Below are 19,968 nucleotides of genomic sequence, written 5' to 3' on the forward strand. Positions count from 1 at the left end.
AATATGCAGCCTTGGAATACTCCTTTACCAATTTGAAACCAGTCCATTGTTCCATGTCTGGTTCTAACTGTTGCTTCTTGACCTGCATACAGATTTTTCAGGAGGCAGGTCACATGGTGTGGTATTCCCATCTCTTGAAGAATTTTCCACAGTTTGTTGTGATCCACACAATCAAAGGCTTTGGTGTAGTCAATAAAGCAGAAGTAGATGTTTTCCTAGAACTCTCTTGCTGTTTCTATGATCCAACAGATATTGGCAATTTGATCTTTGGTTTCTTTGCCTTTTCTAAATTCAGCTTGAACATCTGGAAGCTCTTGGTTCAGCTACTGTTGAAGCCTAGCTTGGAGAATTTTGAGCATTATTTTGCTAGCATGTGAGATGAGTGCAACTGTGTGGTAGTTTGAACATTCTTTGGCGTTTTTTTGCCTTTCTTTGAGATTGGAATGAAAACTGACCTTTTCTAGTCCAGTGGCCACTGCTGAGTTTTCCAAATTTTCCAGCATTTTGAGTATAGCACTTTCACAGCATCATTTTTTAGGATTTGAAATAGCTCAACTGGAATTTCATCACCTTCACTAGCTTTGTTTGTAGTGATGCTTTCTAAGGCCCAATTGAATCCACATTCCAGGATGTGTGGCTCTAGGTGAGTGATCACATCACCATGGTTATCTGAGTCATTAAGATCTTTTTTAATAGTTCTTCTGTTTATTCTTGCCACCTCTTTTTAATATCTTCTGCTTCTGTAGGTTCATACCATTTCTGTCCTTTATTGTGCCCATCTTTGCATGAAATGTTCCCTTGGTATCTCTAATTTTCTTGAAGAGATCTCTAGTCTTTCCCATTCTATTGTTTCCCTCTGTTTCTTTGCATTGATCACTGAGGAAGGGTTTCTTATCTCTCCTTGCTATTCTTTGGAACTCTGCATTCAGATGGGTATATTTTCCCTTTTCTCCTTTGCCTTTAGCGTCTCTTCTTTTCTCAGCTATTTGTAAGGCCTCATCGGACAACCATTTTGCCTTTTTGCATTTCTTTTTCTTGGGGGTGGTTTTGATCACTGCCTCCTGTACAATGCCATAAACCTCCATCCATAGTTCTTCAGGCACTCTGTCTATCAGATCTAATCCCTTGAATCTATTTGTCACTTTCACCATATAATCATAAAGGATTTGATTTAGGTCATACCTGAATAGTCTAATGGTTTCCCCTACTTTCTTCAATTTAAGTCTGAATGTGGGCTTCCCTGGTAGCTCAGACGGTAAAGCATCTGCCTGCAATGCAGGAGACCTGGGTTCGATCCCCGGGTTGGGAAGATCCCCTGGAGAAAGAAATGGCAACCCACTCCAGTACTGTTGCCTGGAATATTTGATGGATGGAGGAGCCTGGTACACTACAGTCCATGGGATCGCAAAGAGTCGGACACAACTGAGCAACTTCACTGGCACTGGTGGCAACAAGGAGTTCATGATCTGAGCCACAGTCAGCTCCTGGTCTTGTTTTTGAAGACTGTTAGAGCTTCTCCATCTTCTTCCGCAAAGAATATAATGAACCTGATTTGAGTATTGATCATCTGGTGATGTCCATGTGTAGGGTTCTCTCTTGCGTTGTTGGAAAAGGGTGTTTGCTATGACCAGTGTGTTCTCTTGGCAAACCTCTGCTACCCTTTGCCCTTCTTCATTTTGTACTCCATGGCCAAACTTGCCTGTTATTCCAGGTATCTCTTGACTTCCTACTTTCGCCTTCCAGTCCTCTATAATGAAAAGGAGATCTTTTTTAGGTGTTAGTTCTAGAAGGTCTTGTAGGTCATCATAGAGCCAATCAACTTCAGCTTCTTCAGCATTAGTGATTGGGGCATAGACTTGGATTACTGTGATATTGAATGGTTTGCCTTGGAAATGAACAGAGATCATTCCATCCTTTAGAGATTGCACCCAAGACCAATATATATGTATAGCACATCTGTCTGCCCCCTGATTAATAAGGATAAGAGATATTTTATGGTAAATATTAGTAATATAGATATCATAGAAACTATATGGAATTCTTAAAATTCTGATAAGTTTGGGTAAAATCATAATTCTAGTTATTATCTCAAAGTATTGTCATAGTACTAACCAAGTTTCACAAAAATGCTTCCTCTTCAAACAGCTTCATAGAAAGGACTTTAGGATAAACACTAGTTTTTGAACTGGGTAAGGATTCTAATGGGAAACCTGATGAATTTACAAAGTTTAACAAAAGGACTGAATGAATTGGTGAATATGCTTATAAATTTCATGGCTTCTATCTGAAAAATTACTGGTTTGAATCTGTGTTTTCCAGGTGTAAGAAAAAAACCTTGCCCTCAAACTAATTATGACAGTAATTTGGTAAAATTATATTTTATAAACAAATTGAAGCATTTATCTTTTTTATCTGTGAGCCCTCCAGAGATTGGAAACTCTTAGTTTCCAGTAACTTAATCAGATAAGTTAAGAAAGTTATCTCACAAGGAGGTACAGAAATCTCAAGGCATTATGGAGCCCTTGAGAAGGGAGGAATTCACTTAGATCTGTTAGGCAAAATCTGTGATAAGCCTTTGACATGACTTTCCTAGCAGCCCTCAGTCTGTGATTCTAAAAGTTTCAGCAAAGCAAAAAAGTCTATGATCAATTATGGTTATATAAATCATCAGGCCAAGTTTATTGAGACCAGACCTGTAAAAATGATGGAGATCTTAGAGAGAAAAAGATGTTTTAATGAATTTTAAACCCCAGTTTATTAATGGAGGTCTGTATCTGCTAAGAATCTTTTCCTAGATAGTTCTTTGCTGTTAGGATATATTAATGTAGAATTTACTTAAATTATTAAAGGGCACTCTAGATTTGTTTCTGAAGCTTATCACAGTAATTTGTCTTTGGATGGAGATCAGATGCCTCACACACAACCTGCAACCAAGATTGGAAAAAGACATAATTTAAGAAACTGTCTCCAACCTGGATGGAAGGACCTTTCCATCAGATACTCTTAACTGACTCAGGCACAGTGAAACCGAAGGGAAATTGACTGTTGAATTAACTCCCACTTCCAAAGGCCCCTAAGCTGGACTGGTCTATAGAGAGGCCTGCTGACCTCAAACTCACCTTAAAAGGAGTCTCAAAGAGGAAGTTGCACTACACTATGATGAGAAGATAACAACATCAGAAGTAGGCAGCTTGCTCAGATGCTGATCTGATTCATATGATCATTTATGTTTTCTTGATTCCCTGGACCTGTGCCTATCAATCAAATGTTTTCTATCATGGACATGATTCTATGCTAGTTTAAAACTCAATCCAATTGTTGGGTTGTGGCCAGTTACCTGTGTCTAGTACTTCTGGGTTACCTTGGTGGATTTCTGTCCTCCTAGGCTCTGACTGGATACCCTCTAGGAAATTTATTTTAGATAAGAGTTCAGTCCTGTTCTGTCTATTCATAATATTACTAGATGGGATCCTCTCACCTGGCCAATTAATAATACGTGCTCTGATGCTGGCCATAGATTAAGTTTTCTATTCAGTTCAATTCAGTTGCTCAGTCATGTCTGACTCTTTGCAACACCATGGACTGCAGCATGCCAGGCTTCCCTGTCCATCACCAACTCCTGGACTCTACTCAAACTCAAGTCCATTGAGTTGGTGATGCCATCCAACCATCTCATCCTCTGTTGTCCCCTTCTCCTGCCTTCAATCTTGCCCAGCATCAGCGTCTTTCCAAATGAGTCAGTCCTTCTCATCAGGTGGGCAAAATATTGGAGTTTCAGCTTCAGCATCAGTCCTTCCAATGAGTATTCAGGACTGATTTCCTTTAGGACGGACTGATTGGATCTCCTTGCAGAGTTTCCTCTTAGAGTCATTCAAACTCAATCAGCGTGACAGCTAAGTCTCAATCAAGAAACTAACCTCTCATCTATTAAAAGGAAAGCTCCCACAATTATGGGATGGATCTACATGGTTAACATAAGGCTATGTTCATTTAAGTTTAAAAGCTCCTGTATGTTGGGAAATTAAAAGATGCTTACTCCTTGGAAGGAAAGTTATGACCAACCTAGATAGCATATTCAAAAGCAGAGACATTACTTTGCCAACAAAGGTCCGTCTAGTCAAGGCTATGGTTTTTCCTGTGGTCGTGTATGGATGTGAGAGTTGGACTGTGAAGAAGGCTGAGCGCCGAAGAATTGATGCTTTTGAACTGTGGTGTTGGAGAAGACTCTTGAGAGTCCCTTGGACTGCAAGGAGATCCAACCAGTCCATTGTGAAGGAGATCAGCCCTGGGATTTCTTTGGAAGGAATGATGCTAAAGCTGAAACTCCAGTACTTTGGCCACCTCATGCGAAGAGTTGACTCATTGGAAAAGACTCTGATGCTGGGAGGGGTTGGGAGCAGGAAGAGAAGGGGACGACAGAGGATGAGATGGCTGGATGGCATCACTGACTCGATGGACATGAGTCTGAGTGAACTCCCGGAGTTGGTGATGGACAGGGAGGCATGGCGTGCTGCGATTCATGGGGTCGCAAAGAGTCGGACACTACTGAGCGACTGATCTGATCTGATCTGATCTGGGGAACAATTAAATCATACTAAAAATGATCAACCTGATAATATTATGAGACAAGGCTGGGTGCTCTATGAACTATGCCTATTATTACCCTCAGAGAGAATGATTCGTATGAAACTGTCACGCGAGTGTACGCTCCTTGGTTTTTGTCTGGTCACAACAAAGATTTGGAGTAACAGACATTAAAACCCCCTCGGTGCTCTTGGGTCTTGGACAGACTGCGTTATAGCTCTTAGACAAATCAGTGTTACAGCTCAGTGTTGAAGATAGCAGGAAAATCTATCATCGAGGCATGAGGGCACGTCAATCCAAAGACAGAAGAGAAGAGCGCCCCAGCGCACGGGAGAGAGAGCGAGAGAGCCCTTTGGCTGCTCTTTTTATGTTTTTTTCTCCCCTCTGGGCCTGCCCTATGTAAATTGGGCTTAGTCAGGAGTGCTGTTCTACCTGAAGTCCTCATTCCGGTCCTTGGACCTTCCTTTGAGCTTCCTTTGTTCTATTTTCGTGGGCTTTTCTCTTCCTTGTCTTTTAGCCACCGCCATTCTGGACTCCTTTTCCCTATTCTAACTACCTAACAGAACTCAGTGAATTTGTGGCACTAATTTATAGCCTTGACATCTATATTCATCATCTGTGAATATCGTCAGTGTGTGCACAGGGCAGCCCCAGAAGAGGGCTCAGTGGCTAACTTCTGAATTTTGGGCAAACAGGCCCTGGGCAGGAGAACTCAGCAGTTTATTTTCCAGTGAGAGTGCCTCCACCCTACCCACTTCACACCATAGCTTACATTAGATCTGGAGCAGATATATCCTGGGAGAAGTCTGCCACAGAGGCAGCCGAGATTTAGGGGCAGCACAGCCATCTCAGTTCCTGCAGTCACAATGCCCTGACCCCCAACCATAGCTTTGTACTATATCTGGGATGAATACAAGAGGAAAAGAGATGAAAACTTGGGCTGCTTCTGAGTGGAATCACAGTATGTACACAAGAGGCAGATGGGTCCTCTGTGATAACATGGACTTCACTTGCTTTAGTAATCACACCCTTTGTGGCAGGTCTTGCACTCAAACACAATGGAGACTGATAGAATCTGTGTCTCAGGGGGCAAAACTCCAAAAACTGGGGGCAAACCTTGCCACAATAGGTTGCAATAACAATAAATCAGAGAGGCAGCCCTGCCTCATTCCTGCACAGGATTTAAATCCTCTAACACAAACCATACACCCTATCAAGGAGATAATAGTCAGCATACTCTGCACAGCATCCATATCAAAACCAGCCCTCACACCAAAAATACTGGACACACCTTTGTTGCAAACTAGTATATAGCCTGATTTTCCCTCTGGCCTCCTTGGAGCAGTTTTCTCAGAGCTACTGAGATGCTGTTTCCTGGGCTCAGAGTCCTAAACATTCTCATCAAATAAACTAACTCTCAACTTTCAGGTTGTGACTATATTTTTTGGCTGACACCTGTCAATAGATTGACTATCACTTTAATGAGCCAGAAAATAGATTAAAAAGCAGTTTTAAAAATTGTAAAAAGTGATTTTTAACTACGCTGCTGCTGCTAAGTCACTTCAGTCGTGTCCAACTCTGTGCAACCCCCTAGATGGCAGCCCACCAGGCTCCCCTGTCCGTGGGTTTCTCCAGGCAAGAACACTGGAGTGGGTTGCCATTTTCTTCTTCAATTAATAGTAAAATGATAGGCACAAAGTTTTAAAATAGGATATCAAAATAAAAAATATATAGGAGAAGGGAGTATAAAAACATAAGTCATTTAGACTGTATATATATATATATTTTTTTTTTAATTAATTTAGACTATATTTTAACTTGAATGAGTATCAATTTAAAAAAAGTAATACAGTTATGGGTCAACATACTGAACTCCATGGTAAGCACAAATTAAAAACATACAATAGATTCCAAAAAAAGCAAAAAGGAAAGAACTCAAGCGTACGGCAAAGAAAATTATCAAAACACAAAAGGAAAAGTAATAACAAGAAGAGATGAAAAAGAACTACAAAGACATTTGGAAAATAAAGATTTACATGGCAATAAGTACATACCTATCAATAATTGCTTTAAATGTCAATGGACTAAATTCTCCAATAAAAAGACATAGAGTGACAGATTATATAATAAAACAAGAACCTATGATATGCTGCTGTCAAGGAAAGTAGTAGTCCTGTTCAGGAACTAGTCTTCTTCAGGCTTCAGAAGCAGGAGAGCAGGCCTTTCAGCTGCTTCTGATCTGCCTGAACACTGCCCAGACCATGTGCCTACTTACAAAACACACCAACTGTTACTAGCAAATCAAGTGGCACTTTAGATAAAATTGTTTAATTTTCTTGAGCCCCTGGTGGCCTAGTTAGGCTCCTTAGGTCTAAGAAGTCTTATGACCCACAAGGTGAAACAAATAACATTGTTAAAGTTAAAAAAACAAACTAAAATAAAAGAAAAACAGAGTTGCATTTTTGCATGCAATCTGATGATAATACCAATTTGCAGCCTGGGATTATAAGCAGGAGCCCCCAAAGCTGAGATTTGAAGTGGAATGGACACACTGCCTAGGGACCCTTTCCCAACTGGGACTCCAGATTGCTGCCATTCAGGGCTTCCTAGCACTGTTCAGTTCTGGATGTAGGTTGTCGGCCCAATTGGGTGATGTATATACTGTTAACTTCTATTGTTTCTTTTAATGGCTGTATATTGAAATTAAGTCAAATAATCCCCTATTAAACATTGAAATTTTTTATTTGTGTGTAATTAGTGGTTTCTTTTGTTAACAATTCCCTCAAACCTAAAATGAAAGCAAAATTTTCAGCAAAACAGCTGCCTATAAGAGATTCACATCAGGGTGAAAGACGAACTGAAAGCGGGGAGGATGGAAAAAGATATTTCATGCAAATGAAAATGACAAGAGAGTGGCTGTAGCAAATACTCACATCAGACAAAATAGATTTTAAAACAAAGGCCATAAAAAAAAAGGCAAGGAAGGGCATTATCTAATGATAAAGGGATCAATACAAGAAGGGGATATTACACTCATTAACATATAGGCATCCAATATAGAAGCACCTAACTATATAAAACAAATACTAACAGGCATAAAGGAAGAAATTGATCATAATACAATAATAGTAAATTTTAACACCTTACTGACACCAATGGAAAGATCATAAGGCAACAGAGTTCCTAATGACCAGTTGGACTGAATTTATATCTATATGATACTATATCCAAAAAATCAGAATACAGATTCTTTTCAAGTATGCAAGGAACATTCTCTAGGATAGAGTACATACTAGTTCACACAAAAAATTTTAAAGGATAGAAATTATTTCAAGCATTTTTTTTTCTTCTGACTGCACTGGTATAAAGCTAGAAATTAAACACAGAAAGAAAAATGGGATCAGACCAAACCATGGCAGTAAACATTAATGATGAAATCAAAGAAGAAATCAGAAAACCCCTCAAGAAAATGTAAATGAAAACACAACTTAACAAAATCTATGGGATTCAGCTAAAGCAGTTTTAAGAAGGAAGTTCATAGTGTCTTCCTGAAGACACAAAAAAATCTCAAATAAACAACCTAACTTGCCACCTAAAGGAATTAGAAAAAGAACAAACAAAACCCAGTCAGCAGAAGGAAGGAAATAGTAAAGATCAGAGAGAAAATAAATAACACAGAAATGAAAAAACAATAGAAAAGGTCAATAAAAACAAGAACTAGTTATTGAAAAGATAAATAAAATCAACAAACCTTTAGCCAGGTTCACCAAGAATAAAAAAGAGGGGACCCCCTCCAAAGAAAAAACAACAACAACAACAACAAAATTAAAGAGGAAAAAAAAAAAACACCTGATGCCACAGTAATACACAAAAGAATGAGACAATTCTATGAATAGTTATATGTCAACAGATATGATTACCTAGAAAAAATGGACAAATTTCTAGAAACGTGCAGCCTGCCAAAATTGAGTCAAGAAATATTAATAGATAATTTGAACAGACTGATCAGTAGCACTGAAATAGAATCTGTAATTTATTAATAAAAACTCCCTGCAAACAAAAGTCCAGGACTTAACAGCTTCACTGTGGAACTGTATCAAATGTAAAAAGATAAACTTATATATCCTTCTTTGACTATTCCAAAAAATTGAAGAGGAGAAACCATGTCATTAAGTGAAACTACTATTGCCCTGATACCAAATCTGGACAAAAACAATACAAAAAACAAAATTTACAGGGTAATATCCTTGATTAATAGAGATGGAAAAATCCTCAACAAAATATTAGCAAATCAAATCCAACAATATGTAAAAAGCTCACATACCATGATCAATTTGGATTCATTTCAGGGACACATGAATGGTTTGGTATAAGCAAATCTATCAATGTGCTACCCCACATTAACAAAAGACAAGATATAAACCACAAGATTATCTCAAATGTTGCAAAAAAAAATTGGACAAAATTCAACATCCATTCATGAGAAAAAACTCTCACTAAAGTGTGGCTATAGAGGGAATATATCTCAATTCAGTAAAAGCCATTTATGGCAAACCTGTAGCCAACATAATACTCAACAGTGAAAAGCTGAAAGCCTCCTTGCTAAATTTAGGAACAAGACAAGGATGCCCACTTAATCATCTCTATTCAACATAGTATTGGAAGTCTTAGCCACAGCAATCAGATAAGAAACAGAAATAGGAGGTATACAGATTGCAAGGGAAGGGGTAAAAATGTCACTGTTTGAAGATGACATGGTACTTTATATAGAGAACCCTAAAGTCTCCACACAATAAGTATTAGAACTAATAAATGAATTCAACAAGATAGCAGTTACTTGATTAATATACAGAAGTCTTTGTTGCATTGTTTACACTAATAACAAAATATCAGAAAGAAAAAGTAAAAAAAAAAAAAAAAATCCAATTTAACATTATGCCCAGAAAGCAAAACAAAATGAAACAAAAAACCTAGGAGTAAACTTAACCAAAAAGGTGAAAGACCTATACAGTGAAAACTATAAAACACTGATAATGGTAATTGAATATAATTCAAAGGAATGGGAAGATATCCCATGCTCTTGGATTGGAAGAATTAATATTATTAAAATGGCCATACTACGCAAAGCAATCTGCATATTTAATGCAATCCCTATCAAAACACCTCGGATATTTTTCACAGAAAGAGAACAAATAATGCTGAAATTTATATAGAGTCACAAAAGGACCAGAATTGTCAAAGCAGTCCTGAGGAAAAAGAACAGAATTGGAGGCACAACAGGTCCAGACTTTAGACTATATTACAAAACTCCATGAATCAAAACAGCATGATACTGACACACACACAAAATAGACCTATAGATCAATGGAGAAGGCAATGGCACCCCACTCCAGTACTCTTGCCTGGAAAATCCCATGGACGGAAGAGCCTGGTAGGCTGCAGTCCATGGAGTCGCTAAGAGTCAGACACAACTGAGTGACTTCACTTTCACTTTTCACTTTCATGCATTGGAGAAGGAAATGGCAACCCACTCCAGTGTTCTTGCCTGGAGAATCCAAGGGATGGGGGAGCCTGGTGTGCTGCCGTCTCAGGGGTCGCATAGAGTCGGACACGACTGAAGCGACTTAGCAACAGCAGTAGCAGCAGCAGATCAATAGAACAGAACATAGAGACAGAAATAAACCCATGCACTCATGGTCAATTAATCTATGACAAAGGAGGCAAGAATAAACAATGGAAAAAAGTGTATTCCATAGTGGTATTGAGAAAACTGGACAGCTACATATAAGTCAATGAAATCAAAACTCTCCCTTATTTCATATACAAAAATAAGCAGAAAATAGTTTAAAGCCCTAAATATAAGACATTACCCTATAAAACTTTTAGAAGAGAACATAGGCAAAACATTTCTTGACATAATTCTAGCAATATTTTCTTAGATAAACTCCCAAAGCAAAACAAATTAAAGCAAAAATAAATGGGACCTAATCAAACTTAAAAACTTTTTCATAACAAAAGAAATCAACAAACAAAAAATAACCTACAGAATGGGAGAAAATATTTGCAAATTATGTGAATGACAAGAAGTTAATATAAAAAAAATACAAACAGCTCATAATCAATATAGAAAAAAAAAAAAAACACAACCCACCAAACAACCCAATCAAAAAGTGAGCAAGAGGCCTAAGTAGAAAATTTTCCAAAGACATACAGATAGCCAACATACACATGAAATGATGCTCAATGTCAGTAATTATTAGAGAAATACAATCAAAATCACAATGAGATATTACCTCACATGGGTTAGAATGTCTATCATCAATAAGTCTACAATAAATGCTGGAGAAGATGTGGAGAAAAGAATATCATCCTACTCTGTTGAGGGAACATAAATTGGTGCAGGCACTATGAAAAACAATATGGAGGTTTTATACATAAAATAGATAAGCATCAAGGATTTATTGTATAGCACAGGGAATGATATTCAATACCTTGTTATAACCTATAATGGAATATAATCTGAAAAACAACCAAATCGCTTAGCTGTACACCTGAAACTAACAGAATACAGTAATTTCACTGCACTTCAATTTTTTTTATAAATGACTCACTTCTGTTCAGTTCAGTTGCTCAGCTTGTCTGACTCTTTGCAACCCCACGGACTGCAGCATGCCAGGCCTCCCTGCCCATCATCAACTCCCAAATTTGATCAGACTCATGTCCATCGAGTCGGTGATGCCATAAAATCATCTCACCCTCTATTGTCACCTTCTCCTCCTGCCTTCAATCTTGCCAGCATCAGGATCTTTTCCAGTGAGTCAGTTCTTTGCATTAGGTGGCCAAAGTACTGGAGCTTCTGTTTCAGCATCAGTCCTTCCAATGAATATTCAGGATTGATTTCCTTTAGATAGACTGGTTGGATCTCTTTTCAGTCCTAGGGACTCTCAAGAATCTTCTCCAACACCACAGTTCAAAAGCATCAATTCTTCGGCGCTCAGCCTTTTTCACAGTCCAACTCTCACATCCATACATGACTACTGGAAAAATCATAGCTTTGACTAGATGGACCTTTGTAGGCAAAGTAATATCTCTGCTTTTTAATATGCTGTCTAGGTTGATCATAGCTTTTCTTCCAAGGAGCAAGCATCTTAATTTCATGGCTGCAGTCACCATCTGTAGTGATTTTGGAGCCTAAGAAAATAAAGTTTCTCATTGTTTCCCCATCTATTTGCCATGAATTGATGGGACCAGGGGCTGCCATGATCTTCGTTTTTTGAATGTAGAGTTTTAAGCCAGATTTTTTCACTCTCCTCTTTCACTTTCACCAAGAGGCTCCTCAGTTCCTCTTTGCTTTCTGCTGTAAGGGTGGTGTCATCTGCATATCTGAGGTTATTGATATTTCTCCTGGCAATCTTGATTCTGGCTTGTGCTTCATCCAGCCCAGCAATTTGTATGATGTACTCTGCATATAAGTTAAATAAGCAGGGTGACAATATACAACATTGATGTACTTCTTTCACAATTTGGAACAAGTCCATTGTTCCATGTTTGATCTTAACTGTTGCTTCTTGACCTGCATACAGATTTTTCAGGAGGCAGGTCAGGTGGTCTGGTATTTCCATCTCTTGCAGAATTTTCCACAGTTTGTTATGATCAATACAGTCAAAAGTTTAGCATAGTCAATGAAGCAGAAGTAGATGTTTTTTCTGGAGCTCTCTTGCTTTTTCTATGATCCAAGAGATGTTGGCAATTTGATCTCTGGTTTCTCTGCCTTTTCTAAATCCAGCATTAACATCTGGAAGTTCTTGGTTCACATACTGTTGAAGCCTAGATTGTAGATTTTGAGCAATACTTTGCCAGCATGTGAGATGGGTGCAATTTTGTGGTAGTTTGAACATTCGTTGACATTGTCTTTCTTTGGAACTGGAATGAAAATTAAAATTTTCAGGTCCTGTGACCTTTGCTGAGTTTTCCAAATTTGCCAGCATATTGAGTGCAGTGCTTTTACAGCATCATCTTTTAGGATTTGAAATAGCTCAGCTGAAATTCCATTATCTCCACTAGCTGTGTTCGTAGTGGTGCTTCCCACTTGACTTCAGACTCCAGGATGTCTGGTTCCAGGTGAGTGATCACACCATCGGGGTTATCTGGGTCCTTATGATCTTTTTTTTGTATAGTTTTTCCTTGTAACCGTGCCACCTTTTCTTAACATCTTCTGCTTCTATTGGTCCATACCATTTCTGTCTGTTTTTGTGCCCATCTTTGCATGAAATGTTCCCTTGGTATCTCTAATTTTCTTGAAGAGATCTCTAGTCTTTCCCATTCTATTCTTTTCCTCTATTTCTTTGCTTTGATCACTTAGGAAGGCTTTCTTATCTCTCCTTGTTATTCTTTAGAACTCTGCATTCAGATGGATATATCTTTCCTTTTCTCCTTTGCCTTTAGCTTCTCTTCTTTTCTCAGCTATTTGTAAAGCCTCCTTGGACCACCATATTGCCTTTTTTCACTTCTTTTTCTTGGGGATTGTCGTGATCACTGCCTCCTGTACAATGTCATGAACCTCTGTCCATAATTCTTCAGGTAGTCTGTCTATTAGATCTAATCCCTTGAATCTATTTGTCACTTCTACTGTATAATTGTAAAGGATTTGATTTAGGTCATACCTGAGTGGTCCAGTGGTTTTTCCTACTTTCTTAAATTTAAGTCTGAATTTTGCAATAAGGAGTTCTTGATCTGAGCCACAGTCAGCTCCTGGTCTTGTTTTTGAGGACTGTGTAGAGCTTCTCCATCTTTGACTGTAAAGAATATAATCAATCTGATTTTGCTATTGACCATCTGGTGACATCCATGTATAGAATCTTCTCCTGTGTTGCTGGAAGAGGGGGTTTGCTGTGACCAGTTTGTTCTCTTGGCAAAACTCTGTTAGCCTTTGTCCTGCTTCATTTTGTACTCAAAGGCCAAATTTGCCTGTTACTCCAGATATCTGTTGACTTCCTCTTTTTGCATTCCAGTCCCCTGTGATGAAAAGGACATATTTTTTTGGTATAGTTCTAAAAGGTTTTGTAGGACATCATCAGTTCAGTTCAGTTCAGTGGCTCAGTTGTGTCTGACTCTTTGCGACCCCATGAATTGCAGCACGCCAGGCCTCCCTGTCCATCACCAATTCCCAGAGTTCACCCAAGCTCATGTCCATCAAGTTGGTGATGCCATCCCACCATCTCATCTGTCGTCCCCTTCTCCTCCTGCCCCCAATCCCTCCCAGCATCAGAGTCTTTTCCAATGAGTCAACTCTTCACATGAGGTGGCCAAAATATTGGAGTTTCAGCTTTAGCATCAGTCCTTCCAAAGAACACCCAGGACTGATACCCTTTAGAACGGACTGGTTGGATCTCCTTGCAGTCCAAGAGACTCTCAATAGTCTTCTCCAACACCACAGTTCAAAAGCATCAATTCTTTGGTGCTCAGCTTTCTTCACAGTCCAACTCTCACATCCATACGTGACTACTGAAAAACCATAGCCTTTTTTTTTTTTTTGAAAAACCATAGCCTTGACTAGACGATCTTTGTTGGCAAATGTCTCTGCTTTGAATATGCTAGCTAGGTTGGTCATAACTTTCCTTCCAAGGAGTAAGTGTCTTTTAATTTCATGGCTGCAGTCACCATCTGCAGTGATTTTGGAGCCCCCAAAAAGAAAGTCTGACTCTGTTTCCACTGTTTCCCCATCTATTTCCCATGAAGTGATGGGAACAGATGCCATGATCTTTGTTTTGTGAATATTGAGCTTTAAGCCAACTTTTTCACTCTCCTCTTTCACTTTCATCAAGAGGCTTTTGAGTTCCTCTTCACTTTCTGCCATAAGGGTGGTGTCATCTGCATATCTGAGGTTATTGATATTTCTCCCAGCAATCTTGATTCCAGCTTGTGCTTCTTCCAGCCCAGTGTTTCTCACAATGTACTCTGCATATAAGTTAAATAAGCAGGGTGACAATATACAGCCTTGATGTACTCCTTTTCCTATTTGGAAGCAGTCTGTTGTTCCATGTCCAGTTCTAACTGTTGCTTCCTGACCTGCATATAGGTTTTTCAAGAGGCAGGTCAGGTGCTCTGGTATTCCCATCTCTTTCAGAATTTTCCAGTTTATTGTGATCCACACAGTCAAAGGCTTTGGCATAGTCAATAGTCAAAGCAGAAATAGATGTTTTTCTGGAACTCTCTTGCTTTTTCGATGATCCAGTGGATGTTGGCAATTTAATCTCTGGTTCCTCTGCCTTTTCTAAAACCAGCTTGAACATCAGGAAGTTCATGGTTCACGTATTGCTGAAGCCTGGCTTGGAGAATTTTTAGCGTGTGAGATGAGTGCAATTGTGTGGTAGTTTGAGCATTCTTTGGCATTTTCTTTCTTTGGGATTGGAATGAAAACTGACCTTTTTCCAGTCCTGTGGCCACTGCTGACTTTTCCAAATTTGCTGGTATATTGAGTGCAGCACTTTCACAGCATCATCTTTTAGGATTTGAAATAGCTCAACTGGAATTCCATCACCTCCACTAGCTTTGTTCATAGTGATGCTTTCTAAGGCCCATTTGACTTCACATTGTACAAAAGACAGGTCTTGATCCGTGTCTCCTGTACAATATCATGAACCTCTGTCCATAGTTCATCAGGTACTCATCTATCAGATCTAGTCCCTTAGATCTATTTCTCACTTCCACTGTATAATCATAAGGGATTTGATTTAGGTCATACCTGAACGATCTAGTGGTTTTCCCTACTTTCTTCAATTTAAGTCTGAATTTGGAAATAAGGAGTTCATGTTCTGAGCCACAGTCAGCTCCTGGTGTTGTTTTTGCTGACTGTATAGAGATTTTCCATCTTGGGCGGCAAAGAATATAATCAATCTGATTTCGGTGTTGACCATCTGGTGATGTCCATGTGTAGAGTCTTCTCTTGTGTTGTTGGAAGAGGGTGTTTGCTATGACCAGTGCGTTCTCTTGAAAAAACTCTATTCATCTTTTCCCTGCTTCATTCCGTCTTCCAAGGCCAAATTTGCCTGTTACTCTCGGTGTTTCTTGACTTCCTACTTTTGCATTCCAGTCCCCTATAACGAAAAGGGCATCTTTTTTGGGTGTCAGTTCTAAAAGGTCTTGTAGGTCTTCATAGAACCGTTCAACTTCAGCTTCTTCAGCGTTACTGGTTGGGGCATAGACTTGGATTACTGTGATATTGAATGGTTTGCCTTGGAAACGAACAGAATCAGTCTGTCGTTTTTGAGATTGCATCCAAGTACTGCATTTCAGACTCTCTTGTTGACCATGATGGCTATCCATTTTTTCTAGGGGATTCCTGCCCACAGTAGTAGATATAATGGTCATCTGAGTTAAATTCACCCATTCCAGTCCATTTTAGTTCACTGATTCCTAGAATGTCGATGTTCACTCTTGCCATCTCCTGTTTGACCACTTCCAATTTGCCTTGATTCATGGACCTGACATTCCAGGTTCCTATGCAATATTGTTCTTTACAGCATCGGACCTTGCTTCTATAACCAGTCACATCCACAACTGGGTATTGTTTTTTCTTTGGCTCCATCCCTTCATTCTTTCTGGAGTTATTTCTCCACTGATCTCCAATAGCATATTGGGCACCTACCGACCTGGGGAGTTCCTCTTTCAGTATCCTATCATTTTGCCTTTTCATACTGTTCATGGGGTTCTCAAGGCAAGAATACTGAAGTGGTTTGCCATTCTCTTCTCCAGTGGACCACATTCTGGCAGACCTCTGCACCATGACCCGCCCATCTTGTGTGGCCCCACATGGCATGGCTTAATTTCATTGAGTTAGACAAGGCTGTGGTCCGTGTGAATAGATTGACTAGTTTTCTGTGATCATGGTTTGTGTGTCTGCCCTCTGATGCCTCTCGCAACACCTACTGTCTTACTTGGGTTTCTCTTACCTTGGACTTGGGGTATCTCTTCAGGGCTGCTCCAGCAAAGCGCAGCTGCTGCTCCTTACCTTGGACAAGGGGTATCTCCTCACAGCTGCCACTCCTGACCTTGAATGTGGAGTAGCTCCTCTCGGCCCTCCTGCCCCATAGAACCATTCAACTAGAATGTTAGAAATGACTAGTTTATCTTAAATACTGTTTCCAGTTTATGTGAATCTTAAATGTTGATATCTGCTTTAGAATTCTTCTTCTTGATTCTTGTCAATAAAAATGTTGCATTTTATTACTATTATGGTATTTTTAATATTCAAAAATGCCTCACAAAAGAACATATCATAAAATCATAAACACTTAGAACTACAATCTTATGTTTTTTATTCATGACAATCATAATATGACACAAATATTCATAATGGTTTTTATTATACAATATGTTGTGTTTGTTGAGAATTAAAAGTATGTTTATTTACACTTATTTTTATAAACAGGGGAGAAAAGGTAGTGGGAAGGAGGCTCAGCATACTTGTCAGTTAAATCACAGAGGCAGCCTGGTGAGTCAGTCAATTTTTATTCTGAAAATCTTGGGCAGGTTACTTAATTTTTCTGAGCTTTGAGTTACTCACCTCAAAAAAAGCAGCGCTAATAAGTTAATCAGTGTAAATAAGGAAAGCATTTGGAAATGCTTTTGGAATTTGTAAAGCATTTGTGGCAGACTATATTTTCCAAATATATCTGCAACAATAGCTCCCATTCCATACACTCACTTTCATGTGACTTTGACACTTCTCCTATCAAGAGGTGGGGATTTTCTTAAGACTTCCCTGATGGCCTAGTGTTTTAGATTCTGCAGGTCCAATACAGTGGGCACAGGTTTAATCCCTGGGTGAGGAATAAGATCCCACATGCCATGTGATGTGGCCAGAAGATTAAAAAAAAAAAAAAAAAAAGCTGGGGATTTTCTTATTTGAGCTGCCTTTAAAAATTACCATATATTGAATGCCTTAAACAACAGACATTTATTTCTTACAGTTCTGGAAGCTGCAAGTCCAAGATCTGGGTGCCAGCATGGTTGGGTTCTGGTGAGAGCCCTCTTGGTTACAGATTGCTAACTGCAACTGCTAACTTCTCACTGTGTCCTCACGTAGAAGAAAAAAAGCAAGCTAGCTCTCTGGTTTTCAGTCTTATTACCTAATTACCTACCTCTCAAAGGCCTGACTTTCAAATATGATAACACTGAGATTTAAATTTCAACATATGAATTTTGTAGAAACGCAAACCATTCAGGTTGTAACATGGTCTATATTCACTCCCCTTGTATCTGGAAGGGTTCATAATTATGGTGAGGGTGATGCTATGTGACTTCCAAGTTTAGGTCTTGAAAGAAGATGCTGAGAAAGAAAATAAGCAGTTTTTAACATTTGGAAGCTGGCCTGGCACTTATTGCTAGGTCATATTTTTCTCTTATTGAACATAAACAATCTCAGAGTACCGCTCTAAGACAAGACTACCTTGAGCCCATGATAAAATGAGACAAAACAAGGCTACTTCATAATTTTATCTAAACAAACAAAAAAGGTCTCTCACTGTGACACCCCCAAAATACCAACTCTCCCCCTTTAGTCAAAATGAGTGACTGCTATTTCACTGTCAATTGTAGTTTTATCCTCACCCTAGTCTAGTTTATGAGGTACCAATCAGAATTGCATCCAATCTCACAGCATTCAATCTAGGGCAAATCAATTCCTGCTTCCTCAGACCCTCCCTCAAACCACTCATACATGCATGCATGCTAAGTCGCTCAGTCGTGTCCAATTCTTTGCAACCCTATGGACTGTAGCTTGCCAGACTCCTCTGTCTATGAGATTCTCTAGGCAAGAGTACTGGAGTGGATTGCCATGCCCTCTTCCAGGGGATCTTCCCAACCCCAGAGTCTATTACATCTCCTGCATCGGCAGGTGGGTTCTTTCCCACTAGCACCACCTGGAAGCCCAAACCCTAACAGGTCCTTTCTAACATCCTTTTACCAAGATATCTGGTAATTCTCCCATGGCTTTGTTCTCTCTCACTTCAGGGAGTAATAAATTCAACTTGTTTAATTACATGTATATTCATGGAGAAGGCAATAGCACCCCACTCCAGTACTCTTGCCTGGAAAATCCTATGGATGGAGGAGCCTGGTAGGCTGCAGTTCATGGGGTTGCTAAGAGTCCGACATGACTGAGCGACTTCACTTTCACTTTCCACTTTCATGCATTGGAGAAGGGAATGGCAACCCACTCCAGTGTTCTTGCCTGGAGAATCCCAGGGATGGGGAAGCCTGGTGGGCTGCTGTCTATGCGGTCGCACAGAGTCAGATGCGACTGAAGCAACTTAGCAGCAGCAGCATGGTAGATCTTTGGTTGGATCACATAAACAATACTTTGGCTTTTTTATCTTTAGACACTTGCTTGGAGGGCAACCAGCTGCTGTGTAAGCTGTGTAAGCAGACCAATTACTCTAAAGTCATCAGTTTGTGAGGAAGCCCAAATTAGCACACAATAAAAGACCACAGAGCTCAGATGGTAAAGAATCCACCTGCAATAAGGAAGACCTGGGTTCCATCCCTGGGTCAGGAAGATCCCCTGGAGGACAGCATGGCAACCCACTCTAGTATTTTTGCCGGGAGAATCCCCATGGACGGAGGAGCTTGGTGGGCTACAGTACATTGGGTCACAAAGAGTTGGACATGACTGAGCAACTAAGCATAGCAGCAAGAGACCACATAGAACTAAATGCAGAGAGATGCTTGTCAGCCCCTGGATGCTGTCGCAATAACACTCCCACATCCTCCCCGCCTTGCCTTCCAGCTTCAGCTGCTTTCTGATTGTAATGGCAAGAAAGATTTTGAGCCAGAACTGCCTGGTCCAGACCTCGTTAAATTTCTGATCCACAGAAACCACAAGAGATAATAAAATGATTGTTGTTTGAAACCAGTAAGATTTGGGGTGATTTGGTACATAACAAGATAACTGAAACAGGATTGAAAATTACATTAAGTATCAGGCACACAGTAGGTGCTCAATAAGTGGTAGCTCTTTTTTGGTGCTTCTAAGAAGATTGAAAAGTGAAAGTGAAAGTTACTCACTTAGTCCTTTCTGATTCTTTGCCACCCCTCCAGGCTCCTCTATCCACAGAATTCTCCAGGCAAAAATACTGGAGTGGGTAGCCATTCCTTTCTCCAGGGGATGTCCCTGACCCAGGGATCAAACCCAGGTCTCCTGCATTGCAGCTAGAGTCTTTACTAGCTGAGCCACTAGGGAAGCCCCAGAAGTAAGGTTATTATGTGCAAAATCTCCAACACCTGAACACATTTTAAAAATATTTATTTTACACTTTTTATTTATTTATTTATTTGGTTGTGGCAGGTCTTAGTTGTGGCATGCAAGCTCTTAGCTGTGGCATG

General features: G+C 39.6%; 1 non-coding gene across 1 annotated transcript; it reads left to right on the forward strand.

Annotated features, from left to right (window-relative positions):
- Positions 1 to 1,237: 1,237 nt before the first annotated feature.
- TRNAC-GCA (transfer RNA cysteine (anticodon GCA)) lies at positions 1,238 to 1,309 on the forward strand. The gene has a single exon. It is a non-coding gene; the product is annotated as a tRNA-Cys (tRNA).
- Positions 1,310 to 19,968: the final 18,659 nt, after the last annotated feature.

This window comes from Bos mutus, chromosome 15, assembly GCF_027580195.1.
Source record: "Bos mutus isolate GX-2022 chromosome 15, NWIPB_WYAK_1.1, whole genome shotgun sequence".
In the NCBI taxonomy this organism is placed as follows: Eukaryota; Metazoa; Chordata; class Mammalia; order Artiodactyla; family Bovidae; genus Bos; species Bos mutus.